The sequence below is a fragment of the Triticum urartu genome, chromosome 4 (assembly GCF_003073215.2).
Source record: "Triticum urartu cultivar G1812 chromosome 4, Tu2.1, whole genome shotgun sequence".
Classification (NCBI taxonomy): Eukaryota; Viridiplantae; Streptophyta; class Magnoliopsida; order Poales; family Poaceae; genus Triticum; species Triticum urartu.
Window position 1 is genome coordinate 210,243,360 of NC_053025.1, and position 22,738 is coordinate 210,266,097.

At 51.6% G+C, this 22,738-nt stretch overlaps 1 pseudogene; it reads left to right on the plus strand.

The window, feature by feature from the left end:
* Positions 1-3,013: 3,013 nt before the first annotated feature.
* LOC125554693 lies at positions 3,014-4,125 on the plus strand (annotated as a pseudogene).
* The last annotated feature ends 18,613 nt before the right edge of the window (positions 4,126-22,738 follow it).

Consider the following 22,738-nt stretch of genomic DNA (forward strand, 5'->3'; position numbering starts at 1 on the left):
CACATGGCATACGAAGCGACCCCGAGTCAGCATAGCCAAGGACTCTTTAAGACACAACGAGACCACTGTAAAACCAACCGTGGATAGGCGGACCACTAGAGGTTGAACCCCAATCTCGTATCATGCATCTGTCGGAAAGATATCCTAGGAGCAACTTGAATTCCCACTTATAAACTCCCAAAACTATCTGGTTATGCAATCAGGTGTTGGGGATACAGGGGAAGCATAATATCTCACCCAAAACTAACAAATCCTACATCCAGTTGTATCCATCCTTCAACACATAACCAAGAAACCTTCGGAAATCATTTACCTCAACCTTCGAAAAGCATCCGTTATATGAGTTATGGAAATACTCCTGAACTCCCGCCCCAGTACTGGGCGGCGTCGAGGTTATCTCACCAACAACTGCATAAAAGAGATTTTCGATGTCGGTGAACTCAGGTATTCCAGAACTGCAATGATAAAATTGTGACGATAACACCTCGGAGCTCAACTCCCCGGGACACTTCCACAACCCCTAAATGTCAGGAGGCACCAAGAACAATGTTCTTGTCACAAAACCATCGGAACATTTCCAAGATACCCGCGTGATCCTAAAAAAATTTAGTGAAATTTGAGGAGAGAAGGGTCAAAACTTCTACGTCAGGAGGCCTCACCAGAGCGACGAAGGGACTGAGGAGTAAAAAGAATCCTACTCTCCTATATATATAATCCTAAAACTGAAAACATTTTTTTTCTAGACTCAACAATGTCAGCGATTCGATCAAGCAGGGGGCTCCTAAGTCGGGGATGGCTTTGATTACCAACTTGTAACACCCACGATGCGGCTATATCTCCCACGTGTCGGGGCACGACTTAGAGGCATAGCCGCATGGTAGGTTTGTTGCAGGAGGGGTAATTTTCACACAATCCCATGCACTGAATAAGAAAGGGATAAAGAGTTGGCTTACAATCGCCACTTCACACAAATACAAGTTAACATACATCATCAAGAATACAATCAAGGTCCGACTACGGAACCAAAATAAAAGAAGACAACCCCTAATGCTAGATCTCCGTTCGTCTCAACTGGACTCCACTACTGATCAACAGGAAACGAAACAACACAACGAACACAATCTTCATCGAGCTCCCATTTGAGCTCGGTTGCGTCATCTGCACTGGTATCATCGGGACCTGCAACTGTTTGGAAGTATCTGTGAGCCACGAGAACTCAGCAATCTCACACCCGCGAGATCAACACTATTTAAGCTTTTGGGTAGGAAAAGGTAGTGAGGTGGAGCTGCAGCAAGCACTAAGCATATATGGTGGCTAACATACGCAAATAAGAGCGAGAAGAGAAACAATGCAACGGTCGAGAAACTAGAAGTGATCAAGAAGTGATCCTGAAACTACTTACGTTCAAGCATAACACAAGACCGTGTTCACTTCCCGAACTCTGCTGAGAAGAGACCATCACGGCTACACACGCGGTTGATGCATTTTAATTAAGTTAAGTTTCAATTTCTCTACAACCGGAAATTAACAAATTCCCATCTGCCCATAACTGCGGGCACGGCTTTCGAAAGTTCAAAACCCTGTAGGGGTGTCCCAACTTAGCCCATCACAAGCTCTCACGGTCAACGAAGGATATTCCTTCTCCCGGGAAGACCCGATCAGTCTCGGAATCCCGGTTACAAGACAGTTCGACAATGGTAAAACAAGACCAGCAAAGCCACCCGAATGTGCCAACAAATCCCGATAGGAGCTGCACATATCTCATTCTCAGGGCACACCGGATTGTCCAAGATTCCAGTAGGCCAACCCAGAGTTGCCCCTGGTGGCCACCGGCGGCTGACAGGTTGGACCAACACTCAGAGGAGCACTGGCCCGGGGGTTTAAAATAAAGATGACCCTCGGACTCCAGAAACCCGAGGGAAAAAGGCTTAGGTGGCAAATGGTAAAACCAAGGTTGGGCCTTGCTAGAGGAGTTTTATTCAAACCGAACTGTCAAGGGGGTACCATTCTGCCAACCGCGTAAGGAATGCAAAATCAAGGAAGATAACACCGGTATGATGGAAACTAGGGCGGCAAGAGTGGAACAAAACACCAGGCATTCTTCTTCTTCTATCCATAAACGAGCAAAGCAGAACAACCCTGTGGATAATTTCTTTCCTAATTATATAAGCGACATCCAGGGAAAATCGTGTCGCACGTGTTAAATACAGAAAACATAAAAAAATTATACAATCATGCCCATTACGTGATGCCACTGGTTGGAAACAATTGCCTCACCATTCTTGCTCTTGCAGCAAATCCTTCAGCGGTATGGTTCTCGGCTAAGGTTTCCCTCTACCCATATTTTTACCTTCATTGTGATTTTTCTTTAATGCAATTTCTACCGCGTGCCTGTTTGGTGATGCTTCTGTGTAACTCTCTACTTTAGTTTTGGCATGGCTAGATCTTTAGAAAGATATACATCTTTGTCGATTATTGCAGGTCAGGTGTTTGTCAAATTGGTTCTTTGCCATCCATGGTGTTGTTGTCTGGCTTGGCCATATGTTAATTGGTGAACTTTCTAATTATTAATATACACCAATAAATGTTAGTACAAGTTTACTCATTCAGTGGGATCATGAGGTCGGTACATAGAGAGTCCTGTAGCAAAATATGAAAAAACCTAATTAGAGTAACATAATTATATTTTACAAAGCAAAGCACTTCTTGAAAGCTTGTGTGATGAAGTTGTCCCATGATTCTTCATATGCTGTTTCTATCCCATGGCAATAAAATATGGATGCTCTGTTTCATACTCTTTAGCTCATTAGTAATTCTTTGAGAAAACACATGCACATAGCTACATATTTTATGGACTATTTGGAGTGACACATTTTCATCATCGTTGTCAATTCACTCTGTAGTAGTGTTATTTCAATTAATAATGTGTTAGTCGTTACACTTACATATTTTAAATGGGAATCTTTCCCCAATTATGTTTCCCTCACAGCATTGTTGAGAGCATCAGAGAAGCATGACCGAGCTCGTGCCAGGTGACCATGTCCTGCTAGTGTAAACTTGCCAGTGCAAGGAGTTTGCTCGCTGTAACCTCCTCGGTATCAATGTCAACTGGGGTATGCTGGTTGACTATGTGCCATCCCGCTTTACCATCAGCAGGAAAACAATATTCATCTTCGTCCGGACCTTAACCTTCAGTGATTGTTCTGATGCCATTATTTCTCAACGAGACACCATATTCAGATTCAGAATGCCTTGTGAAACCAATGAAGGGTTCGACGGTGGTGATTTTCGGCCTTGGAGTTGTAAGCCTTATTGTATGTGACATCTGATATTTTATATTACACAATATACTATTGCAAGTTTAGAAGAATTATTCCCTATGACCATCACTTTTATGTTCTTTTCACATGGTCAGGCTATGGAAGTGGCCAGGATGGCTAGGGCATCAAGTATTATCAGTGTGGACTTGAACCCTGCAAAATACGTACAAGGTACAATCTATTGTTACCTTTAGAAAGAAAAAAGAATGATATTTTCTGGTAAATGTTAATGGACACACACTAAACTTCAGCAAAAAAATAGCTAAGAAATTTGGCTGCACCATCTTTGTAAACCCAAAGAATCACATTTCAAGCCAATGCAATAGAGTAGTTATGTTAAATTTCCTGCCTAAGCATACATTATTCCCTTAATTTGTTCATGGGATGCAATATTGTATCAAATGCTCGCAATTGAATTTGCTCCCGGTGCTTGTCGAGATGACAAACAGTGGAGGCAACAGAGCCTTGGATTGCACTTGCCACATCCACGCCATGATATCTGCCTTTTAATGCGTTCATGATCTATGTTCTCCGTACACTTGTAATTTGATCATTGTGAGCATTGATGTGTCTTTTGCTTTAAGTTGAGTCATGAAGTGCAGGGGTGAGGCGTGGTCAGGCTGGTGGGCGCCCTGTAGAAGGAGGCTGCATTCAATACCCACCCAATGAACTTCCTCAATGAGAAGACCCTCTCAACATTGGCGGACCTAGAGGGTGTGCCGGGTGTGCCGTGGCACACCCAGTATTTTACAGATTTTTTTCACTATGTCATCTTTTTCTGTTTTTGTTGGTTTTACAGTACTAGAACTAATTCACCTGAAGCTGTACACGTACATGCAAACCTAGCAAACCATAGAAGCAGCTCGACTGTTTTTTCTACTAGCAGCACTGTGTGTGTGTCCACCCAAAGACTCTTGTACATACATGAGCCCGACAGAAGCTAGCTAGATCAATTCCATCGATCAACTCGATGGAAACTCTAGCGGCGACACGTGTAGATTGCAAACAGAAAAAAGGGGGGGAATAGGACTCTTCGGTCTGCCACGTTATTTTTTGAGACAACTTCGATCTACCACGTGAAATTTTCAACTATTTTTGCGAAAAGGATCAAATCAACTATAAATATTCACGAAGTACAAAACACCTCAAGCATAATAAAACTTATATCAAGGTCCATGGACCATCGAACGATCATTGCCGCTGCCAGAACGAGCGGCCGACGCGTCGCTGTCGTCGCTCCCCCACCAGAGCCGGCCTGACCTTGTCGATGACAGCCGGGAAGTCTTCGTGCACGTGCCAGGAAGTCTCCCTTGAGGACCAGCGCCCCGAAGCCGTAGTCGTCCCCGTTGAATCCTTGAATAGATCTGAAGAACCTGACACCAAATATCGCCGTTGCGTGCGCACGGCGAGAAACCCTAACCTCACCGCCCCGAGGAGCTGGCAGGAATTTACGTCGGAGCTCCATCTAATCCGTCCCAATGAACGAACTTGAGGAGGATCGGAGCCCGGAAGACTGATTCGAAGAAGAAGCGCCGCCATCCGTCTGAACGCCGCCCCTGTGAGGACTAAAATCCTACCTATCTACTAGCAGGATTCGACACACCAGAAATCCCCTGCCGCCACCGGCCACCGGAGCGGCATGCTGAGAGAAGGTGAATCCATGGACTCGCCGGTGAAGATCGAGGGGAGGAAGGCTTTCCCTAATTTCCTTGTGAGAGGGGAAAGAAAAGCTAGGTATAACAAGATTTGATTTTCAACGCTGGCCCACAAATTTTCTCCTGCATCCGTCCACAAACAATGGGGACAGTCCACGGACACGAATGCGGGAGCCAGCCATCCGAACCTAATCACTCATCTTGACTGCTAGTCTACATTTCGGACATCACCTCTCCCCGTGCTTCCCTCCGCTCGCCTTGTCGCCCGGTCCCTTCCCCTCCTTTCTCCACCGGCCGTCCTCCCCGAAACGCTTTCCATTGACCAGTTGGATGCATGGATCACCCGCATCAGTCGCCCGCTGTGGAAATAGGACATTGAAGCCCATTTACGACCACATTCTTGTCCATTTAAAGACATAAAAACTATTCATCATTTGAACAAAACAATAGTTACCGTTTTGTTGTAATTGTAGGACTCTTACTTCTTGTTTTGTTGTACTTGCATAACTCAAGACAAAGAGTATTGGCAGTATTATCTCCATTTTGTTGAAAACATGAGGTCAAATAAAGAAGGTTGTAGCTGAAGGGCAAAACTAAGTTATTCTTGTGCATCTTTCATGTGAGACTATTTGTATTGTAATTTCACAAATTTGAAATTATTTTCTAAAACATAATATTGTGAGACTTGATTGAGCTATTTGTGTTATTCTTTTGTCATACATGATATGACACTTAGATTAGGTAGATTTTTTTGAAGTGTGCACACCCTCCATTTTTTACTGGGTTCGCCACTGCCTCTCAACACTCGCCAATAGCCAGCAGTCTGTAGTTATGTGTACATGAACGTTTTGCACGGTAATGGTTTGTAGTTTCTCTTTTTTTTTGTTTGCACATCAGCTTCTCTGTTAATGTCAATGTTTTCTATTTTTGGAACTGAATATAGGTGTCTCCATTGTGCATCGCAAATCAATTCTGATGTTCCATCATCTTTTTGTTTGCATAAAGCCATTCTTTTACACACCAGTTGTAAAAAATAGTAGTTATTTCAAGTCCAAATTTTACGGACAAAGTGTTGATCATAAAAAAATATTCTAGCCAGCGAACTCAAAATTTGGTAGGCCTAAAGACCAAGAAGATCTTGACATGCATGATTTTGACAAAAAAAATACTAGCCTCATGCAAATGGCCTTGGTATATTATAATGACCATCTTATGCTAAAATGCACAAAAAAACAAAATCCTTTATAGTACTCCCTTCGGTCCTTTTTTACTTTGCATATTAGAATTCTCTGAAGTCAAACTTCACAAAGTTTGACCGTATTTATATGAAAAAATATCAACATCTGGAATCCTAAAGTTATATAATATGAAACTTTAAGTCATGACACATCTAGTGATATTCATTTCAGATTGTGATTGTTGGCACTTTTTTCTATAAAGTTAGTCAAACTTTACGAGGCTTGACTTCAGTCAAATCTTATATGCGAACTAAAAAGGACCGGAGGGAGTATATATTACAACTGCTTTAACTTTAGATAATTTTGTACATAATTACATATAGTTAACTTTAAAACAAGATGCCTACACATTGTTGCATCAGTGCTTTAACATTCGGTATTAAAAAAGACAGGCGCATCAACGCGCGCTATCAATGATCTAGTATATCTTGAAGGAGACGCATTATGGAAGTATATCATGAAGAGACTGTGTACTAATAACTTGTTTTGGAAAGTTTTGCATGTGAGGTTTGCGGGAAGTATTTCACGAAAGGAATAAAAAAGGAAGAGAGCTTTCGGTGGAAGAGATTCACACGCCATGCATATTTAATTCAGAGAGAGAAGGAAAGAAAAGGGATTTAGGGAAAAGGAAAGAGTTGATCTGATTGGAAGGACATTCTTTTTATTTTGTTCAGGAATAAATGCGAGCATCAGGACTTGAACTTTAGTGGGCTGGGGATACCACAGTCCCTCTAACCATCCAACCATAAATTGGTTCGCATAAAAAAATATTGATCGGTTGTTATTGCTTGGACAAAATTGGGTGCACAGTTCCATCAATTATTCATCTATTTGTTTCTCTCTATATATTTTTTTATCTCATCAGTTGCCACTCTATCTGTCGCCCACGCTCATTCATTTTTGTCCAGTGAGTGAATTCATCTGTGTTTTAGGCTCGCGTCTTTAATATAGTCTAGCCTAGAACCAACACTCGACCACTTTGAACGAATTTTCAGCTCGCATTAATTAATGTGGTCGTAGCATTTTTTTCCACATATATAAAAGCCAACCTAGCTCCACATATTCTACACCGTGCATACATATGTTCATCTGGCAATCGATTTACCCAACTTTTGAAGTTATTTGACACCGCTGGTTGCCGGTCACTGATACGTCTATTTTGCATCATGCTTTTATATTAATATTTATTGCATTATGGGCTATTATTACACATTATGTCACAATAGTTATGTCTATTCTCTCTTATTTTACAAGGTATACATGAAGAGGGGAAATGCCGGCAGCTGGAATTCTGGGCTGGAAAAGGAGCAAATATTAGACATATTCTGCACATCTCCAAAAATCCTAAAACTCCACGAGAATTATTTTCAGAATATATAAAAAATATTGGGCGAAAGAAGTACCAGAGGGGGGCCACCCACCGTCCACGAGGGTGGGGGCTCGCCCTACCCCCTGGTGGCCCTCCGATGCCCATCTTTGGCTACATGGAGTCTTTTGTCGAGAAAAAAATCGTAAGCAAGCTCACGGGACGAAACTCCGCTGCCGCGAGGCGGAACTGTAAGTGCATCTAGTGCCCCTTAGTGATTTTGGTGTATTGAAGACTTATAGGTTAAGGGACTAATGCGTGTGTGAGTGTACACAGGTCTATAAGTCTATGAGGAGTTTGATATTTACAGGAAAAGTCGACCCCTAAAAATGAATATCTTCGACTGAAGATTTTGGTATTTCTGAAGACTTTCATGAAGACTTTGAAAGTAAAGAAATTGGTGTGTCCGTGAAGACTTGATATTCATGCGAGAAATATGAAGCTTGAAGACTTTCGTTTTCATAGTTTTGTTTTTCTCTTTCTTGAGTTATAGGAAACACCATACTGTTAAAGGAGGTAGAGGAAATAGTAAGGAAAAATTTCCATGTGATGCTCAACTCAAATCCTACACCTACCAATCCCTTCGAGTGAAGCCATTGGAAATCTCATACAGTTCAGTCAATTTCTTCAGTGACAGAGACGAAGTTCTTCTGGTCTCTGAGGAATTTGTCCTGACTGAGGAGTTAGGAATTCGCCAGTGCGGATTGCCTACACAGTGAGGAACATGATAGCCCTGAGGATTTTGCTACTCAAAATTCCGACCGTTGCTGTGCTATGCGCCAGCTGTCCCAAAATATCTATCCACCTAACGGTCATATCATTGAAGGGCATTTATGTCTTATCATGTCGGGCTGCTCCCTAGGCTATAAATAGCCGCCCCTACAACCACTAGCTGGTTGGCTGCTTCGAGAGAAACTAACACTTGTCATTTGAGAGAAAGCCATCCTCCGAGGACTTTGAGCGAAAATCATCAAGCGAGGAAAAAACAAAAACCCAAAACCCAAACACCTACAAACCCCAAGTGATTGAGCATCACTGAAGAGATTGATCCTGAGTGGATCCGACGCTTGTTACCTTTGAAGACTGTGCTTCTTCCAGACGGTTAGGCGTCACTGTCTAGAGCATCCAAGAGGAATAGTGGATTGCCAAGTGACCAAGTTTGTGAAGGTTTGGAAGTCGCGTGAAGACTTACCACGAGTGATTGGACGAGGTCTGTGTGACCTTAGTTCAAGGAGAATACGGTGAGGACTGGGTGTCTTGGACTAAGTGTCCTTGACTTGGTGTCCGGGACTGTGTGTCCTCGAGTTTAAATACTCAGCCGCTCCAACCAGACGTACAACTGAGACATCAGTTGTTGGCGTTCTGGGAACGGGGGTCCCAGACTTGCCTGCCTGCGGCCTGCGGCGTGGCTCAAAGGGGGGCCCAGCACGGCCCGTCTTCATCAACACAGACCCAAGACCCTCGCGAGGGGTCAAGCCTCATGGGGCGGACGACACGGAGCTTCCTCAGGCACGGCCTCATCACGCTGGCCCGCGAGGAGGCGGAGAGATCAAGGCGAGGTACCTCACGAGGTGCCCGTGACGCAAGCCATGACAACCAAAGGCGCCAGGCGGGCGCCAGCCGCACAGTGTCCTCCTTTCCTCTTTGGTGCAACGGGAGCAAGCGCAGGCGAGAGCATCAAGCAAAGGCACCCGTTTCAGTGCAACGAGACCAAGACCAGTCCAACGGTAGGGAGGAAGTCATTGTGGAGCCCCAGCCAGCGTCACCACCAGAGCCTTTGGCAGGCGAGGACCAACTTTAGTTAGGATAAGTGTACCAGATGTTCCCCTTCAAAGTGGCCAATTGTTGGCTCCCTTCTCGCTCCATATTTGGGAAGAGGCCCAGGGCCTTTGCCTATAAATAGGACTAGCCACCCACAGGGTAGAAAGATCGGATCGCAATCGAGAAGAGAGAGAGAGAAGGGTGACTGAACTCCTCCTAGCAGTTCGTCGCCCCAGCCAAGAACAGACCCTCGCGAGGCTGTTCTTCCTTGTATTGCTCATCATCATCAGCCCAAGAGGCAATCCACCACACCACACACTGGAGCATGGTATTACACCACAACGGTGGCCCGAACCAGTATAAACCCTGTGTCTCTTGTGCTGTTCTTTCATAGCTTAGATTTTAGCGAGGCGGAGGGGTGCAGGTAGGTAGAAGGCGAAATCTCCGCGCGCACCCCAGTGTTCGAACCTCAAGGGTCTGCCGGAACCCAAAATCTGACATTTGGCGCACCAGGTAGGGGTGTGCCGGAATTCGTCTTCCACCACCCCGTTCTCCTCCGACCATCGCGTCCATGTCTGACGTTCGTCGGGCCCGCGCCGAGCACCGGGCCGCTCTTGCCTCCCGCGTCGCCCAGACGGCTCCTGTCGATGGGCGTCCTCGCCGTTCCCCGTCACCTGCCGTCAACGCCGCCACCGGCCCGGCGGGGGACGAGCAGCAAGCGTCGTCTCAGCATCCGTCCGTGCGGCAAGACGGCCGCATCGCTACTCCCTCGCTCACCCCAGCTGGTTCTTCGTCCCGCATGCTCTGCGCACCCATGGAGGCTCGAGCTGCGCTCATCGCGGCAAAAGAGCTCCTGCGCTACCGTCCCGTCGACGACGTCTACGAAGAATGGCTCGACCGCGTCGCTGAGCTCGTCCGCGCCGCAGGGGGCTCTCCTGCGCTATCCGTTCCGCTGCACCGCACCCCGCCCCGCGCGGGTGATGAAGCTCCGGGGGCGCCCCAGCCGCCTCCTCCTCAAGAAGGAGCCATGGCTCCAAGGCGCGTGGCCCCTGGGCGGAACCCGCTCCGTCAGGTGCCAGCGCGGCAAGAGCAGAGCTGCCAAGAAGTCCCTTGCCCGCAAGAAGCTGCCCGGGCGCTCCCTGCTCCAGCACGCCGCGACAATGCTCCTGCTCCCGCACGTCAAGACCCTGCGCTGCTCCCAGCTGCAGCGCGTGGGGACATGCAAGACCAAGCTCTCCGTCACCCAAGGCCTCCCGTGGCCACAGCAGGCTGCCGTGCCTTCACTACCGATCTATGCAGCGTCGCGTGGCCTGGCAAGTTCAAGCCAGACCCGCCTCCTCGTTACGACGGCACGGCCGACCCTGCGGAGTTCCTCCAGCTCTATGAGCTGGGCATCGAAGCTGCCAACGGAGACGAGAAGGTCATGGCGAACTGGTTTCCCATGGCGCTCAAGGACGAGGCCCGCACCTGGCTCCTGAACCTGGCTCCAGGCACGATCTCCTCCTGGGACGAGATGCGCACCCGCTTCATCGCCAACTTCCAAGGTACTCGTGACCGGCCACCCGCCGTGAGCGACATGCGCCGCATCAAGCAACAACCTGGAGAGACCCTGCAGAAGTACATCCAGCGCTTCAACAACGCATGCCTCAAGATTCCCAAGGTGACCGAGGAGGCCATCATCTCAGCCTTCTCCGACGGCTTGTGCGATGTCAAGATGAAGGAGGAGCTGGCGATGCATGAAGACCTGTGCACTTCCTTGGAGTTGTTCAACTTGGCAACCAAGTGCGCCAGGGCTGAAGAAGGGCGTCTCTCCCTCCTCGAGCTGCCTGCCACAGACCCAGAAGAGAAGAAGCCCAAGGCCAAGGATGTGAAGCGTAAGGGGGCTGCCGTGCTCGCGGCAGAACCAGACACCAAGCGGGGCAGAGATCAGCCCGAATCTTCCAAGGGCAGTCAGTACTGTGTGTACCACGACCTCCACACCCACAACACCAACGAATGTCAAGAGCTCCGAGCCGTGCGAGAAGGAAGGATCGGCCGTCGCCCCAACCGCGGTGACCGGGGCTACGGTCGAGGAGGAGGAAGGAACGCAGGACGCCGGGAAGACCGCTGCCCGCGCCAAGGGTGGCGCAATCGACCTCACGAGGATCGCTGGCAAGACCCGCCTCGCGAGGGAGACTGGAGGGATTAGCCTCGCGAGGATCGCCCGCAAGGCAACGCAGGCCTCCCTCCGCTGCCACCGTAGCCAAGGAGAAACGAGGACCGCCATCAGGGCGAGGGGGCTGGGGGCTTCCAGGAGCCGCGCGCGATCGCCTGCATCCTGGGTGGGGCTCAAGCCCCAGCCTCTCAACGCATCTTCAAGCAGTTCGCCCGTGAAGTGAATGCAGTCCTCCCCAAGCTCGAAGCCACGCGCCCTCTCAGGTGGTCGGCGTGCGCCATCACGTTCAGCTCAGCAGATCAGCTCAAGTGTGCGGCCACAGCCGGAGTCCTCCCGATGCTTTGTTCCCCAATCATCAGCAACGTTGTGGTCACCAGGACCCTCATCGATGGCGGGGCAGGGCTCAACGTCCTGTCCGTGGAAACATCCAACAATCTCCAAGTGCCCTACAACCAGCTTCAGCCAACCAAGCCTTTCTTCGGAGTCACCGCCGGATCCACGGTCCCGATTGGGCTGGTCCGCCTCACTCTCACCTTCGGGGCACGCGACAACTACCGCACCGAGCTCATCGACTTCGACGTCGCCCACATTCGCCTGCCGTACAACGCCATCCTTGGGTACCCAGCGCTGGCCAAGTTCATGGCCGTAACTCACCACGGCTACAACGTCCTCAAGATGCCAGGAAGTGGCGGAGTCATCACGGTGCCCTGTGAACAGAAGGACACGGTGTGTTCCCTAGAACGAGCCTTTCAGGCCGCATCACTGGAAAACCCGGATCGCGGAAGCAGGAGGCTTCCCGAGACCACCCCCAAGAAGAAGAAGACATCGTCCGGCCCAACCCCTCAGGAGGCAGGCCCCTCAGGGCCCGCGCCAGCCCAGGGGGAACCTCCTTCCATCACATAGGAAAGCGCGCCCGGCACCCTCCTCAGGCAGGGTTCGGGGGCTCTCCGCTGGAGGGCCACCGACCTGGCTAAGGTCACGAGGGAGGCGCTTGGGCACCACATGGAGGCATGTTTCGAAGCACGTTTCCCTTAAGAAGGAGTAAGGCAAGGAGAGCCAGACCCTCAGGAGTTCGTCAGCAAGGCCATTCAGGAGCTACAGGAGTCAAGAGTCATGAAAGGCAGCCACCACCTACCAGCTGTGGCTCCCCATCCAGGCGAGGATGGTGGGCTGCGCGTCTGCATCGACATACCAGGGCTCAATCGAGTCGCCTCTCTGGAGTGCCTCTGGCCCTCGTGAGTGGGGCGCTGCGAAGGTCCACCCCACAGCTACGTTCGCATGCCTTACGGCTTGCTGAACGCGGCTGCCACGTACCAGCGCCTCATGAGGGGTATCATGGAGGCTCAAGAGGCCAGGCGTTCCGCAGCCCTGGCGGAGATGGAGATGGTCCGCGAGGAGCCACCAGCGCCTCCGGAGCCTCCCGAGGCCCCTGGGCCTGGGGGCTCGTGAGGATCGGCTTCCGCAGCCCACCGAGTCTGCTACACCAACACTCCTTCGTCCTCAACATCATCAGGTGACATCTTTCAAGTCTCATTTCCAGCTGGGAGCGCCCCCCAGGGCCGCATTATTCCCAGGCCACGTGGGGCCGTCCCTGCAGCATGTATCCCTTTTATTTCATGTTGTTAGCTTACTTTGTTGGGGGCGCCCCACGGGCTGCATCATCCCCCAAGTCGCTCGGGCCAGACCTAGCGGCATGTATCCCTTTTGCGTTTATTTCCGGCTATGCGTTCGACCCACCTTGCTTGATTATTTGATTCCTGTCCACGGCACCTCTTCTTATCCATGCCGACCACTTGCACGTTAAAGGGGGGGTACCTGAGCATCGCGACTCAGGGCTCTTACTGGCTCTCCAGCCCTCACCCTCTGGCCTTGTCCACGGCATCGCGACCTGGCATACCAGCGACGGCTGAGACCAGCTCGAGGGCCAGGACCCGAGGACGTAGAGTGCCTGCATCTAACCAAATTTGCAGGGACACATCACAAGATAAGGCCCAGTGCCAGGGCGCAACCCGCCTAGAGGTAGGGCCCCGTGAGTCCTGCGCTGGCTCACGGGTGCCCAGATACACCTCGCCAGGCCCTACCGTGCCAGCCACGTGTCAGGGCGGGGCTGTACACGCCCCGGGGGCTCCTCCCGGAGGGGAGCCCCCTCCCACGTACCAATGGAAACACCATGCTCCGTGCTGGCTGACGACACTGCCGAGGAGCGGCTATGCCCGTACACATACGGAAGCGCTATGCTCCGCGCTGGTGATAAACAATTGAGGGCGTCCCCCGGGCCGCATCAACCTCAGGGAGCCCAGAGCTCAGTGTCTAGCCTCATCGTAACGCCTCCCCTCGGGAGTGCCGCGTGAGGGGGCTGGGCACGGGGGCTGCGCCTGGGTCACGCCTAGACGCACGCCACCCAGCCAGCCCCTCCCCCCCGGGCCTGGTTGGTCGCGCGTCTCTCCCCGAGCGGAGCCATGGTACGAAGGCCATTTGAGCGTCAAGGGGGACTCCTGAGCATCGCGACTCAGGAGCCTAACTGGTCACGTAGCCCCTCACTCCTTAGTTCCGAAAGGCTAACGGCGGTTGAGGTATGCGCACGGCCGGGCTTTGCAGACGTAGAACGGTAGATCCACCCACATCACACCTCCCTACTTGCTGTTCGTGCGCCAAGGGGGACTCCTGAGCATCGCGACTCAGGAGCCTAACTTGTCACGTAGCCCCTCACTCCTTGGTCCCGTCCTGGTTTCTGGTCGGGGCTAACGGCGGCTGAGGTATGAGCGGGGCCGGGCTCTGCCGGCGTAGAACATAAGCAAGTAGGAAGGAAAAGCGTAAATTTCAAGGAATTCAAAAGCAAATATTACAGTCCACACTGTTATCTCAATGCCAAACGCAAGTTTAAACGCCTCCCCAGGCATGATACATGTGCAGGAATTAAAGGCAGGACAGGAGCCACAACGGAGTCACTTGTCGGCGGTGGAGCAGCACGGAGTGGGTTCGCCTCATGGAGCAGCGGGGTCGGCAGCGCCTTGCTTTGGCTTGGTGCTGAAGGCCCGGAACTTCCCGAGAAGAGCCTCCGCGCGACCCTTCACGGCCTCGGCAGCGGCAGCGGCACGCTCGCCGCTTACTGGCTCCAGCAGGCTGTCGAGGTCGACACCGGGATCGCGAAGGTAGATGTGGGTGAGGACCCGCGTTAGCGCTGCAGAAGACAGGCCACGCGCCTCGGCCTCGGCCGTGGGGCCAAGGCCAAGGGCGATATCTTCAAGAGCGCGAACCAGGAAGGGAAGCAGCTTGGCGGGGCCGTCCTCGGCGCCAGCCAGCGGGCTCTCTAGGCCGCTGTCGTAAAGCGTCCTCAGCGAGGAGCGAGCCTTCGCCTCCATCTCCGCGAAGGCCACGCGGTCCTCGGCAAGAACCTGGGCCTTCTCGTCCAGCTCAACCTTCCTCGGCCCCAACTCCTGCTCCAGCGTGCCTAGGCAGTCACGGCGCCTCCTGAGCTTGACCTCCCTCTCCTTGACGGCCGCCTTGCGAGCCTTCATGCCTTCTTCCTGCTCTTGGCAAAGGCGGGCCTCTTTCGCGAGCTGGTCCCGCAGGCCTTGCAGCTCGTCCTCCAGCGCCTTGCAGCGACCACGGACGTCGACCACCTCCCCCAGGGCTGCGTCACGAGCAGCCTTCGCCTCAAGGACGGCCTGCCTCTCCTCATCGCAAGCCGTCGAGGCCTAGACCAGCGCTGCCCGAATCGAAGCGTCAGAGCGAATCCATCCTGAAGCCAGCTCCAAGCGCCCGGCCACCAAGCGAGGGTCCGCGCCAAGAAGATCCTGCCGCAGCCGGTCCAGCTCAGCAGCAGCACGATCCAGGACGGCAGGAGGAGTCGGAGAGACATTAGTTGGTGGAGTAGGAGGATAAGGCGGCAGCGCGACCACAGCATCCTGAGGCGGAACTTGCTGCGCCCCAACGGCTGAAGTGGCGGCAGCAGGCAAAGGCACCTCCGGAGTCACTTGGGCCATGGGAGCTGAGCTCGCCCCAGCCGGCTCAGCCAGGCCTCGCGAGGACGACCGGGCAGGAGAAGCCCATGCGTCGCGGTCACCTTCCTTCGCGGGCAGAGGCGCTGCCACGGATGGAACCTCAGGAGCTCCCTTCGGCTTCTTTGCTGCGGGCGCCAGCCTATCCAAGAGATGCGGATGTCAAGCCTCAGAAGCAGAACAAGAAATAAAGACAAGAATCAAGCGCTTACGGGTCGTCGGCAGTGAGCTCAAGCGGCCTCCGGCCAAATTTGAAGCCCGAAAGCCGGCTGGAATGGTAAACCTCGGGAAGCTTGGAAGCGGAAGGCGCGTCTGCGGTCCGCCTCGGGGTCGGGACAGACCCGTGGGAGATCAGCCCGGTCCTGTCCTTCTTCAGGATTGGGGGCAAGCTCCCGCCGTCCTGCTCATCATCATCCTCGTCGTCATCGCTCGGAGAGAGGGGGAGAACGCGGGACTTGCACCGGGGAAGGGGAGCCCTCGACTCTCCGTCAGTCACCTCGGAGTCAGGCCCTTTTTCCCGCTCCCCTCCTTCCTCCTCTTCGCTGGAGTCGTCGGAGGACACGTCCACCGATTCCCCGGGAGTTTCCATGGGCATGGGCCCGTCCCCGTTGAAGACGGGCATGGACTCCACTACCTGCTCCCAGTCGTCGCGGAGGAACAAGGGCGTAGGAGCGCCCTCCAACCTCGCCACATCGCCCCCGACCAGAGATTGGAGGACCGCAGCCAGATCTTCGTCGGCCAAGGCCGCGGGGCTTGGATGGGGCCTCCACATCGGAAGTGAGTACTGCCGAAGCGGAGCCAGCTGGTGCTCCAGGAATTCCCTCAGCAGCGACGCGCCGGTCAGCTTCGCCGCCGCCATGTTGGCCGTCCTCAGATCCGCGTCCATCTTCTCCAACACCAGCTTCGCGCGGGGGTCCGCGAGCTCCGCTCGACCCCAATCGCTGGAGCTTGTGGGTTGCTCCGTGGGCAAGATCAGCCGAGGGTGGATGTGCCTAGCATCTGCCAAGACCCACTTGCTCCTGATGCCCTCAATCCTTTTCCCGGGGTTCGAAATGGCAATGGCGCCACCGTACGCGATGAAGCTCGCGCACGCGGAAGCAGGACCACGAGAGGTCCGGAGGTAGAAGTAGTGGCGCAGCAAGGCCACTAAGGGCTACACCCCTACGTGAGCCTCGCAGTAATAGGCGAAGATTTCCAGGAGAAGGACGGAGTTGGGGTGGATATGCAGAGCCTGTAGCTTATAATGGCGGAGGACAGAGAAGAAGAACTCGGAGAAGGGAGGCACCAGGCCAGCAGCAATGGTGCTTACAAAGAATGGATAGAAGGTGCTCCCTTGGCTCTCAGGGGTGGCAGAGCCGGCCTTGAACACCTTCCCCCCATCGATGCCCTGCGCCGCCGCCATCCGGCGCAACCGGGCGAGGCTCGCCTCCGACACGTTCGGCGAGTCCAGGGCAGACGAGTACCAAGCTCCGACCGGGGACTGACGAGGCGCCATGGCTTCCTAGGTCACGCGGTCGGAGTAGATCTGGAAATTTTGGAGGAAGGAAGGAGAGGCGCAAGAAAGGGGATCTGAGCAGCAACCGGAGAAAGCAAAAAGCAAAGCCTAGGCAGATGCCGCTCCTTTATCAACTCGCGCAGTTGCTGAGGCGCTCACGTCCAATCAACCGCCACGCGGCGCCCAAGGCCACAGGCTGTTAGGGCCCGCGGCACTTCGCTCTTGCCCTTTCGCCTCCCTGCACGGGCAAGTCCGAGCGCGCCTTGGGCCCGGGGGCTACTGTCGGCGTTCTAGGAACGGGGGTCCCCAGACTTGCCTGCCTGCGGCCTGCGGCGTGTCTCAAAGGGGGGCCCAGCACGGCCCGTCTTCATCAACACAGACCCAGGACCCTCGCTAGGGGCCAAGCCTCGCGGGGCGGACGACACGGAGCTTCCTCAGGCACGGCCTCATCAGGCTGGCCCGCGAGGAGGCGGAGAGATCAAGGCGGGGTACCTCACGAGGTGCCCGTGACGCAAGCCATGACGACCAAAGGCGCCAGGCGGGCGCCAACCGCGCAGTGTCCTCCTTTCCTCTTTGGTGCAAAGGGAGCAAGCGTAGGCGAGAGCATCAAGCAAAGGCACCCGTTTCGGTGCAACGAGACCAAGACCAGTCCAACGGTAGGGAGGAAGTCATTGTGGAGCCCCAGCCAGCGTCACCACCAGAGCCTTTGGCAGGCGAGGACCAACTTTAGTCAGGATAAGTGTACCAGATGTTCCCCTTCAAAGTGGCCAATTGTTGGCGCCCTTCCCGCTCAATATTTGGGAAGAGGCCCAGGGCCTTTGCCTATAAATAGGACTAGCCACCCACAGGGTAGAAAGATCGGATCGCAATCGAGAAGAGAGAGAGAGAAGGGTGACTGAACTCCTCCTAGCAGTTCGTCGCCCCAGCCAAGAACAGACCCTCGCGAGGCTGTTCTTCCTTGTATTGCTCATCATCATCAGCCCACGAGGCAATCCACCACACCACACACTGGAGTAGGGTATTACACCACAACGGTGGCTCGAACCAGTATGAACCCTGTGTCTCTTGTTCTGTTCTTTCCATAGCTTAGATCTTAGCGAGCGGAGGGGTGCAGGTAGGTAGAAGGCGAAATCTCCGCGCGCACCCCAGTGTTCGAACCTCAAGGGTCTGCCGGAACCCGAAATTCGACAGCAGTTGGAACTGGTCTACCAAATCATTGTCTTCACCGAGCTTACTGGTTTTATTTCCTCAACTCTTTCATTTCCTCATAACTGTGTTGTATGTTTGTTCATATCTGTGTTTGAAGACTTTGACTAAAGACTTCCTCAATTTCCCCAGTTCAATTTCTTCAGTCTGTTTGTCTTCATCCTGAGTTATCCTGTGATTACGCTTCCTGTACTCTGTGCCTGTCTTCATTTCATCATGATGACTATGCTTGTATTATGTTGTGTTTCTTTAGAGTACTTATTCCGCTGCTAGTAGTTCTTTGCTAAGGAATTTCCTCACCAGCAAATTCCTCAATGAAGAATTTCATAAAAATCACCTATTCACCCCCCCTCTAGTCGATATAACGCACTTTCAATTGGTATCAGAGCAAGGTAGTCCCTTGTTCTGTGTGATTTTGGTTTAACCGCCTGGAGTTTTAGTTATGTCGACCGCAAGTATGATCAAGGTCTCTACTGGGTGCCCTACCTTCGATGGGACGGACTACCCCTACTGGAAGAATAAGATGCGAATGTGTAACGCCCTCGATGCGGCTATATCTCCCACGTGTCAAAGCACGACTTAGAGGCATAACCGCATTGAAAGCAATGTCGCAAGTGAGGTAATCTTCACACAACCCATGTAAAACATAAGGGAAAGAGATACATAGTTGGCTTACAATCGCCACTTCACACAATTACAATAATAAAGCATTACATCAACCAGCTACAATCAAGGCCCGACTACGGAGCCAAAATAAAAGAAGACTACCCCAAATGCTACACAGATCCCCGATCGTCCTGACTGGGCTCCACTACTGATCAACTGGAGAACGAAACAACACGAAGGACAAGATCTTCATCGAGCTCCTCCTTGAGCTTGGTTGCGTCACTTGCTCGGTAACATCGGCACCTGCAAACTGGTTTTGGAAGTATCTGTGAGTCATGAGGACTCAGCAATCTCACACCCTCGCGATCAAGACTATTTAAGCTTATAGGAAGGGTAAAAGGTATGAGGTGGAGTTGCAGCAAGCGACTAGCATATATGGTGGCTAACATACGCCAAATGAGAGCGAGAAGAGAAGGCAAAGCATGGTCGATAAAAGTATGATCAAGAAGTGATCCTAGAACAACCTACGTCAAGCATATCTCCAACCCCGTGTTCACTTCCCGGACTCCGCTGAGAAGAGACCATCACAGTTACACACGCGGTTGATGTATTTTAATTAAGATCAACTTCAGGTTTTCTACAACCGGACATTAACAAATTCCCATCTGCCCATAACCGCGGGCACGGCTTTCGAAAGTTCAAATCCCTGCAGGGGTGTCCCAACTTAGCCCATCACAAGCTCTCACGGTCAATGAAGGATATTCCTTCTAGTGGGAAGACCCGATCAGACTCGGAATCCCGGTTACAAGACATTTCGGCAATGGTAAAACAAGACCAGCAAAGCCACCCAGATGTGCCGACAAATTGTCAGGACCCCGATTCCAAGTCACATTGATGTAGCCGGTAACACCTCATATCACTTTGCGGCCTCACGCACGATATCCCACGGGTGTCGCCTTACCATGGCCCGGGACCGTTTGCACCTTTTGGCTCACGTATATGATAGTGTCGCTAGCATCCATATGACAGAGAACCCGGGCCAACATGGCTAGTCGTGTACCCAAAGCGGCACAGACCTATGGAGACAGGCATACATGAATCACATCGAACATGTCGGTCATCAACGAGTGATTCCGGGCTGTAGCACTGGGCTAACAGGACTCCGGGGAACCCCGGGCTGTAGCAGGCTAGGCAGGACTCCAGAAGTCACCGTGTGACATTTCCCCGAAGGGACAGACATAGGGACGAGGTGAAACACATGCCGGCCAGTCAAGTGTCCTGAGCAGTAGTGCTGGGCTAGCAGGACTCCGGTGAACCGGGCTGTAGCGGACTACTATGGCTCGAGGAACACTAGACTACATTTCCCCATAAGAAAGGCTGCCAAGGATAAACAACTAGATTGTCGGATCCCACTCATACCAAGCATTTCAATCATACACACAATATGCCCGATATGAGTACATACAACATGGCATCACAACAAAACTCTACAACTCAAGTACTTTATTTAAAGGCTCCAGAGAGCCATACATAACATGTTCATACAGATAGGGGTCACATGACTCGGCACTCAAGTCATACAAACATACAAGCACATGCGGAAGCAACTAGTCTGAGTACAGACTCTAGAAAGAAAGAAGGCTTCTCGAAGCCTGTCTATCTACATGGGGCCCTCCATGGCCAGGATCACCACCTAGGTGGCTAGTCACTCGTCGACGTCAAGGTCTACATAAAACCCATCGGAGGGAGCAGTTTTGTCGTCTGAAAACAATAAATAAGCAAACATGAGTACGAAGGTACTCAGCAAGTCTTACATCAGAACCTACTATACATGCTTATTCTCAAGGAGGCGGTGGGGTTGATGCAGCAAGCCAGCTTTGACTCTTGGCTAAGCTATCCTATGGAACTCCAGGAGTAAAATAGTTTTCGCACACGAGTCCACTACTCACCAACACAATACTCCACCGGGGATCCTCCCTCGTCATCCTACGAGAGGGCCATCCTCGGTACTCACACTTATCTTGAGTCTTTTAGTAGTATCCATTAACTTGTCTATGAACTGTATAGGCAACCAAGTAGTGCTTTACCGTGGACGCGGCTATTCGAATAGTTTTATACCCTGCAGGGGTGTACTTCGTCACACACGCTTTCACCACTTACCACCGTTTACACGACATGTACTCGGCAACCATCAAGCGGAAGCCCAGCGAGGGTGTCGGCCACGGCCTACCTAAACACTTAAGTCTCTAGTCCAGGTTTATCGCCTATCCAGGTTCCATCCGCAGGGAGTCCGGCCGAGGTTTCCACATACGGCCCTGAACGATGTGAACAGGGTCCCGAGACGCCAAACGGGCGCCCGGCATACCAGGCCACGGTGTATCTACCGCAACATAGCCCACCCCTAGGGTCAGCGCTACGCACGGCCGCCAACACATAACCTACAAACACCAGAAACTATTTGCAACTCCTGGACAGAGTACTAGGGTGATTAAGAAGCCGAGAGGGTCAATTAAGGATCCCAATGCATGGTAGTAGCTGAATCTTAAAATCACACATACAGATCTCGGTTCTTAGGGACGGCCTCAATGAAACAACCCACCATGTACTCCTACATGGCCTCTCATCGATACCTTTACCAAAACATGTTCAACACATCCCTCACATTACCGACATAAGCATTTCACTCTAGCCCATCACCCAGATGAACCAGACCTGACATAACTCTAAGCATAGCAGGCATAGCAAGGTAGGAATCATATACATGGCTCAATCAACTCCTACACATGCTAGTGGGTTTCATCTAGTTACTGTGGCAATGACAGGTCATGTAGAGGATAAGGGTTCAACTACCGTAGCACATAGCAGTTTGAATCGCGTTGTCTTAATGCAGTAAATAAGAGCAGAAGCGAGAACATGGGTTTGTATCGAAATGATCAATGGTTGCTTGCCTGATGGAGTGGTAGCAGGATACTGCCCTTCAGTTGGATACTCGTGAATATCCTCGGAGGCAGAACCTACCACAGGGAACACATCGGAACACAATCAACACATGACGATATGCAACAATATGATGCATGCTATGACATGGCAATATGAATGTGTTTTGGCCTAATGCAATCTAGAATAGAAAGGGAAGAACTCATTTGAATCAAAGATTCAAATATTAGCTCATTAAGCATGGCCTTAATAGTGCATTTCCTTATTCTTCTTAAACAGCAAGGTAAACTTGTTTTGTCATGCATGAAACCATTACAGATGGATAGATTGAATTTTTCTGATAATTTTTCATATATAAATTATTTCATTTGGAGTTACGGTTGAATTTCTATGATTTTTAGAAGTTTTAAACATTTTCTGGAATTTCCTGAATAAAAATAAATCCAGAAAATGCAATACTGCGTCAGCATTGCGTCATGCTGACCTCACAAGGTCAAAGGCGCCAGCCCAGGTCAAACCTGACTGGTGGGCCCCTTCTGTCAGCCTCTCAGCTAATTAGCAAAATTAGATTAACACTAATTAGTTGTCAGTGGGGCCTGGGCCCACATGTCAGTGACTGATTTAATTAAAATTAATTAAGACAAATCCTAATTTAGTTAGCCGAACGGCCCCACCTGTCATAGACTCAGGGGGGGTCTTCCTGGGCCCACCCAGGGGTCAAACTGGGTCAACTCGCCGGCGGCTCGACGCCCGCGAGGCCCGAGACGGCGGAGGGCTTCGGATTTGGTCCTCCGGTGACCAAATCGACGGCGGAGACGTGCTACGCATAGCTGGGGCTTGTGCGCATCTAGTGGGGCAAGTGGGAGGAGCTGGGGTGGAGCGAGCTCGCCGGAATCGAGCTCGTGGCGGCGGCCGGAGTTCGGGCGAGGTCGGTTTTGATGCTACGGTGCACGAGAGGGAGAACTGGGGGTGGCTACGGGTTCCTGGTGCTGCACTGA